This window comes from Pinus tabuliformis, chromosome 2_2 (genome assembly GCF_031772625.1).
Source record: "Pinus tabuliformis cultivar Carrire ecotype Pingquan chromosome 2_2, CPIR1, whole genome shotgun sequence".
Taxonomy (NCBI): Eukaryota; Viridiplantae; Streptophyta; class Pinopsida; order Pinales; family Pinaceae; genus Pinus; species Pinus tabuliformis.
In genome coordinates, this window is record NC_142300.1 from 1267401292 (window position 1) to 1267410146 (window position 8855).

Here is an 8855-nt window from a genome sequence, read left to right on the forward strand (position 1 = left end):
CCGAAAAAATTATATATACAAATTATATTATTGATAAAATCGCCTCCCATTTTTCCTATGTATCATGGGGATTAGCCCATTTATTATACATATAAATTTAGGGTGGTTCTTAAAATTTTCCCTGCTAAAATGAGACCTTTATGGCTTCGTGACACCCTTCAAGATGCTAATAAGCATGCTAATCCTAGAGGAACCTTTAGAGAAAGCAAGAAACCATGTTGATTACAAGAATATGTTGTAGCTATGAGCAACATTATTCAAGTTGAACCAAACACTTTTGAAGATGTTGTGAAGGCTCAAGTGTGAAAAGATGCAATGGTTGAAGAATATGAGTCCATCATTCATAATGATATATGGGAAGTGGTTCCAAGACCATAAGGTAAATCTATTGTGTCTTCTAAATGGATGTGTAAAATTAAACATGATGCTGATGACAGTATGGAAAAATATAAATCTATATATGTGGCCAGAGGGTTCTCTCAAAAAGAGGGAATAGACTGTGATGAAATCTTTGCACCTGTTTCCCGTTATACAACCATTTGATCTATTGCTGCTCTAGCTACTACAAAATAATAGTCCCTTCACCAAATGGATGAGAATACTGCTTTTCTGCATGGCTTCCTCAAGGAAGAATAATTTGTGGAGAAACCACAAGGCTTCGAAGTACATGACCAGAAAACTCATGTATAGATTGAAGAAATCCCTCTATAGTTTGAAGCAAGCTCCAAGTGCTTGGTATGACCACATTGATAGCTTCTTGATGAAGCTTGGTTTACTAAAAGTATGTTGAGCCAACTCTTTACTTCAAGAGAGTCCAAGGTATGCCTTTTATTTTGGTATTATATGTTTATTTCTAACCTCTAGACGCTCTCACTGCCTCAATCATGGCTCTCAATAATGTTCTCTTACACTCTCATTATTGGCATGACATATTCCTCTTATAATATCATTAATTCTCTTACACTCTCTTACACTCAATTAAAGCACATCATAAAAGATTCTCTTACAATCTCTTACACTCAATAAAAACATATCATAAAAGATTCCTCTTATGCACTCTTTAATGCATATGCTACACTCTCTCTTAAAAGCATAAGTTACAAAGGTGTTGTTGACGATGCTGGACCCGCCAACATGTAAGGGGATCTCCTTGGTAAGAAGTCCCAATTAGACCTCAGACCGTTTTGTTAGAGAATTATATATTACAGAGCAATGGAACACATAAAATATTACAGAAATATAAACACAGAAAATGCATAAAACAAGAGAGACACAGGTATACATGGTTCACCCAGTTTGGGCTACGTCCACAGAGAAACAACTAGTCCTTCTTTTTATATTATCCAGAAAACTGAAGAGATACAACCTACAACAGATCCATTGTAATTCCCTCTTCGCTCTCAATCTCCTCTCTCTTCCTCACTCAAAATATAGATATACATAGATGCAATACAATTCCCTCATATATAGCGAGGGGTTGCCTTCTAGGGAAAAAAAACCCTAAATTAAACATAACTTCTATCGTCAAATCTCTGCCTAATGAATGACCCAGATTGACTACGAAATTACAACATTTTACAAGGCAATTTTACATCTATTCTTAGCTTCGGGGGCACTGCCCCCAATCCTTCCGCCAGGGGGGGCTCCCAAAGGTCGCAACTGCCCCCCCTTAGACCCCCCCTGCAGTGAATATTTTACGGGTGGCATTGCCGCCCCATTACAAACTAGGGTCCAATGCGGCGATACCTTTGAATACAGAAGATAATCAGGCTCCACACCCAACAATCTCCCACTTGGAGACTGATTATAGCAACTCCACCGCTGCTTCATTTGCTGGACAATGACTCCACTTTGGACCTGGTTGTTTCTCATCTTCTTCATCATACTTGAAGACCAATTGAAACTGAGCAAATTCTCAGTTTCTCCCTGGTTACAACTTTTGTTAACATATCTACAGGATTCTGGCTAGTGTGTATCTTTTCCAGCTTCAACTGTCCATCTTCCAATGCTGACCATATGAAATGGTACTTGAGCTGTATATGTTTAGTCTTGGAATGAAATGCAGAGTTCTTTGCAAGATGTATGGCACTCTGGCTATCACTGTATAACTTGCCCAACTCCTGCTTCTTACCCAATTCATCCAGAAACCTTTGTAACCAAATCATTTCTTTACTAGCCTCTGTAGCAACAACATACTCTACTTATGTTGTTGAGAGTGCAACAACACTTTGCAGTTTTGAGACTCAACTAACAGCTGTTCCACCTACAGTAAACACATACCCTGTTGTGCTCCTCCTGTTATCTCTATCACCCGCCATATCTGCATCAACATATCCCTGTAGAGCAATGTTTGAACCACCAAAGCATAATGCTTGATTTGTGGTACCTCTCAAATACCTGACAATCCACTTCATCGCCATCCAATGTTCTTTTCTTGGATTGTTCATGTACCTGATTACAACTCCCACTGCATGTGCAATATCAAGCCTTGTGCAAACCATTGCATACATTAAGCTTCCAACTATTGATGCATATGAAACTTTAGACATATGAGCCATTTCTTCCTGAGTCTTTGGACACTCCTCCTTACTTAATTTGAAATGGCTAGCCAAAGGTATACTAACTGGTTTTGCATTCTGCATATTAAACCTTTTCAACACCTTTTCTATGTACTCACTTTGAGACAATTTTAATTTGCGATTCTTCCTGTCTCTTGTTATTCTCATACCAAGGATTTGTTTTGCAACACCCAAATCCTTCATTGCAAATGATTTTGCCAATTTTATTTTGAGTGCATTTATTTCCTGCATGTTAGAACCTGCAACAAGCATGTCATCTACATACAATAACAATATAATATAGCTACCATCATTTTGCCTTTTGAGATAAACACAATGATCAGAGTAACATCTAGTATAACCTTGTTCAGACATAAACCTGTCAAATTTTAGATACCACTACCTTGGAGGTTGTTTTAAGCCATACAAGCTCTTCTTCAACATGCACACTAGTTTCTCCTTCCCTTTTACCTCATATCCTTGTGGCTGCTGCATATATATCTCTTCCTCCAAATCCCCATGGAGAAAGGCTGTCTTTATATCTAATTGCTCAAGATGCAAATCTTCAACTGCTACTAGACTTAAAATAGTTCTGATTGAAGTCATTTTAACAACAGGAGAAAATATCTCATCAAAGTCTATACCCCTTTTCTATGCAAACCCTTTCACCACAAGTCTAGCTTTATAACTTTTTCTACCTCCATCTTCTTCCTTCAACTTGTAAACCCATTTATTCTGCAATGTTGTTTTACCTATAGGCAACCTGACTAAGTCCCAAGTCTAGTTATGTGCTAAGGAGTCCATTTCTTCTTTCATGGCTTACTCCCACCTCTTCCTGGTTTCTACCTTCACTGCTTCTTCATAACATTCTGGTTCACCAGAATCAGTCAACAATACATAATATAATGAAGGAGAGTATCGTTCAGGGGGTCTACTTATCCTGGTAGATCTTCTAACACCACTTTCAGGTGTTTGAGGTACTTGTTGTTGTTGTGGTTGTTGTTTTGGCTGTTGATCATTATGATTTTCAGGCACCATCACTTTTCTTGTGATCTCGTCAAGCACTGTGTATTCTCTGTTTTCTTTATCCTGTTTCTTTTCCTACAGCTAATCCTTATACTAAACCTTTTCATTGAATATGACATCTCTGCTCCTAATTATTTTGTGTTTTTCATAATCATAAAAGTGATAACCAAAATCATTAACACCATATCAAATAAAGGTACATTTCTTTGATTTTGTCTCAAGCCTTGTTCTATTTTCTTTATTAATGTGGACAAAGGCTTCACAACCAAAAGTATTTAAAAAAGAGTAGTTTACCTTTTTACCTATCCATGCCTCATTTGGAATACCACCATCCAAGGAACTTGAAGGCCCTCTATTTATTAGATAAACAGCAGTATCTATAGAATCTGCCAAAAATTGTAAAGGCAATCCTGCATGCAATCTCATGCACCTTTCACGCTCCATGATTGTCCTATTCATCCTTTTTGACACACCATTTTCTTGTGGTGTTCCTAGAACTGTCTTCTCTCTATGAATTCCATTCTCTAAACAATACCTATCAAACTCTTTGCTGCAATATTCACCTCCATTGTCTGATCTGAGACACTTCAACCTTTTTCCTGTCTCATTTTCAACCAAAGCTTTCCATTTCTTGAAAGTATCAAATACATTAGATTTATTTCGAATACAATAAATCCAGGTTTTTCTGGTTGCATCATCAATAAAAGTAACATAATAATGAGAGCCACCAAGAGATGATACCTGAGCAGGTCCCCATACATCTGTATGCACAAGCTCTAATTTTTCGCTCTTCTTTTCTTTCCCAACTCTAAGGAATCTGACTCTCTTCTGTTTTCCATAAACACAATTCTCACAGAATTTTAAATCAACATGCTTCAAACCTGGCAACACATTTCTTGAGCGAAGAATCTGCATCCCCTTCTCACTCATGTGCCTGAGCCTATGATGCCATAATGCCGTATCTTCTCCTGTAGACATTAAAGCATTAACAGAATTAGAAATACCATTGCATAAATACTATGCACCAACCTTTCCTCCTTTCGCTATTACTAGGGATCCTTTAGTGACCTTCCAGGTTTTATCTGTGAAAGTAGTTACGTAACTTTCACCTCCCAACTACCCTATTGAAATCAGATTTTTCTTCAGATTTGGAACATGCCTTACCTCCTTCAATAGCCATTGATTTCCATTTTGGTGTTTTATGAAAACTATACCCATTCCAATGATTTTACACGGTTTATCATCGCCCAATCGAACCTGCCCAAAATCTCCTTGAACATAATCATAAAAATGTTTCCTATCAAGTGTGGCATGGAATGAGGCCCCTGAATCTACCACCCAGGCATCAATAATATTTTCTAATGAAAGATTCAAAGCATCTTGCAACACATCACCTGTTACATTCACTTCATGATTATTTTCTTGCTGCCTGTCTCCTTCTTTTCCCTTTCGAGACTTGTAGTCTTTCTTCAGGTGTCCTTTCTTCCCGCATTTCCAGTACACTATCCTTGATCTGTACTTGGATCCGCCTTTTCTTGACTTACTGTGATTCCTAGGGCTCTTTCCTCTTTCTATTTTTCTTCCCCTAGTCTCTATAGTCAAAACATTACCTGATGTCTCACCGAAGCTTTTCTATCGCATTTTCTCGCTAAGGATTGCACCGACAACATCATCAAACTTTAAAGTACTAGATCTAGAGACAGAGTTACTAATGGGCATAACTAAACCATTCCAACTTTCTGGGAATGAGCGTAGAAATAACAGAGCGCTAACTTCATCATCAAAAGTTACCCCTACAGAACTTAACTGACTGGTAACTGTATTAAACTCATTTAAATGATCAGCAACAGATCCACCTTCTGACATCTTCATATTAAATAAAAATTTCATAAGAAATACCTTATTTGAGGCTGAGGGTTTTTCATATAGTTTGGCCAATGTCGACATTAAACCCTCTGTTGTCATTTCCTTTGAAATATTAATGCTACCGACGCCGCTAGGCATAGCCGTATTGTTCCAAGTGCTTTTCTGTCGAGAATATCCCATTCTGTGTCTGTCATACTCATCGGCTTCTTTGTCTTTCTGCTCAATGGTTGGTACAAATCTCTCTGGTACAAATAATCTTCCATTTGCATCTTCCACAGCTGCTAGTTTTGGCCGTTAAATTTTTTGACCCTAAACCTACCATCTTCCGCCATTGCTCCCACTCGAACCAGGAACCCTTCTCTCCTGCAAGTTTATCAGCCAAAAAGACCTTCGGCTCTGATACTAGTTGTTAGAGAATTATATATTACAGAGCAATGGAACACATAAAATATTGCAGAAATATAAACAAAGAAAACGCATAAAACAAGAGAGACATAGATATACGTGGTTCACCCAGTTTGGGCTACGTCCTTGGAGAAACAGCCAGTCCTTCCTTTTATATTATCCAACAAACTAAAGAGATACAACCTGCAGTAGATCCATTGTAATTCCCTCTTTTCTCTCAATCTCCTCTCTCTTCCTCACTCAAAATACAGATATACATAGACGCAATACAATTCCTTCATATATAGCAAGGGGTTGCCTTCTAGGGCAAAAAACCCTATATTAAACATAACTTCTACTGTCAGATCTCTGCATAATGAACAGCCTAGATTGACTACGAAATTACAACATTTTACAAGGAAATTTTACTTCTATTCTTAGCTTTGGGGGTGCTGCCCCCGATCCCCCTGGCGGGGGGGCTCCCTAAGGTCGCAGTTGCCCCCCCTGGACCCTCCCTGTAGAGAATATTTTACGGGCAGACGAACTGGGGTCCAAGGCGGCGATACCTTTGAATACAAAAGATAATCAGGCTCCAAACCTAACACATTTGGTGTAGGAGTCCCAACAATGGGTCGTATGGTAATGCCTTGACCGCGATGTTGCACAGAGGCAAGTAAGATAACTCTGTCTGTAGCAAGGGTGTGACTGCTGGAGTGAGTCAAGGAAGGTGTATGAGAGGTTCTAACATAGGTGGGTTGAGAGAGGGTGAAGGTGAGTTCTAGGTTGAAAGGGATCAATCCCAACTTGGCTAGGAACACCCAACACACAGGACATACACAGCTTCTAGCGAAGCAGTCCACACAAATGTGACAGTCACAACACACAAGGTAAGATAACACGTACAACACTCATGGACCAGTTTGAACGCATGAAACAGTTGTTACAGTGAGCTTCATATGCAAGGTCTGTCTGATGTCCGGCAGAGTAGTCGACATGGATGGGACAACATTAACAACATATACAACACATTTCCATTAATAGATTATGCATTACAACAAATGAAACAATTAAGATGTAGAACACATGTTAAAACAACATGCATTACAAGTGTTAAACATCAGTCTTACAACAGATACAATACATGTGTGAAAACGTGTTGGCTCTTATTATATAAAGAAGTGTAAGTTCCAATCATACAATACATCCATGTAAACTCGCTAGCCCCAACAGTGGAACATTACAACCACATCTGCCTGCTCCTCCAAAGAGATGAACTAGCTCTGTGCAGTGGAGAAGCCAAGGCGCGTTACAATACTATCCAAGCTATTTTCAAGATAGTCTTATCAGAAGCTTGGTTGACCAAAAGCCCTTACAATGAGTTATGAGTGACTATTTATAGCAAAGGGTGGGGTGACCCTTGACATTCCCCTTTGTAACAATTTAACTACCCTCATGACTCTTCACCTACTCTATGACTATTACATCCAACTATTGACACTTGACTTACACTTGACATGACTCAACATTACAATGCACATGTACTCATGTGAGACAACATGGCTTGAGCAAGCCATGCAAGAAATCACTGACACTCGGTCCGCTGTGATGAGACCAACTCTTTGACATGCTTGTGATGGTGAAGGTGGTGAGATGATGCCAAGCTTGGTCATCCGTGATGGTGTGCATGCACCTCATGGTGACATCTTGCTGAAGCGAACTCTTGCCTCCATTGCAACCAGTGCATTGGTTCAACCCCTTCATCCAACTCGTTTGCTAACATGCGCATGGTCTTCTTGGGTGCGGCTGAACTGACAACACACTGATGCATATTGTCTGTGTTGATCTTCAACTGTGTGCTGGTGGTCATGCATATCAACTTGCCGAAGTACATGTTCAACTGCAGTTGGACTTGCTTCCTGTCTTCGCCTTGGTGAGTGTGTTGAATGGGTTGGATTGCATGCGTGCGTATAATGACATGCATGTTGTTGAATACCTTGCATGCGATCAACAACACTTCTCACCATGTCTTCTCCGTGCCAGCTGCTGGGATGGATCTTTAACTTGTATGAGTGTAGTTTCATCCGTGAGTGCATGCTGCACCCACTGCTGTTACTGTTCTTGCTGCAACTCATTCATCTGTTTGTGCAGCTTCATGTTCTTCCTTGAGTTGTTGCTTTAGCACATGCAACTCCTTCTTTGCTCCATTCCCTGTCTTCGCATGATCTTCATGTCGTGTGGTCACCTCATATCCTCAGTTTCCAAAGTTTCTATCATCATCAATGGATCTGCTTGAGCTTGCAACTTTGTTCTGCCTCTGTGTTGTCAACAACCTTCCTCTTGCATTCATTGCATCTGCTGTGTTCACTGCATTTGGTATGCTTCCTTCAGTTGCTGTTCATGATGTTACTTGCTGTGATGATGGTGCTATCATATCTAGATGTCCTTTTCTATGAACAACTTGGTATCTTCGTGAGAAGGAAAGCTCATAGACATTTGATTGATTACATCTCTGGGTGTGCTTTGGACGGTGTCTTCAAATCTTCTCTCTTGGAAACCATTGTACCTATACTATTAATAGGCAAATGAACATCTATAATACCTGGAGACATGGAAACACTCATGGCAAGCAATCTATCAGTCAAAAACCAAAATGAACTTGAGAAATGACTTGCAACATACCTGTGTGACTGATCGTGAAGGTTGCACAATTTCGACCGGGAGGTCGGGAGACCAACTGCCAAGATTGCACAAGGAACAGTTTGGGCTGTTGGGAGACTGACTGACTACTGTAACTACACAATGCATAGTATAGTCTGGCTGATGACTGCTAGGATTACACAATGTGCAATCTTAGCTGGCAGTGGTTGTAGGCTCAGTGACTGCATTGCGTAGTTTTCTTGGCCAATAGTCACTGTCCCTTAAGATTATGCAAAGAAGGCTTGGGGAACAGGTGTTGGGCATAAATGCACATTTCTGGAGAGAAAGGCAGAGCCTTCCCTCTCAGGATTGCGTAATGTTGTC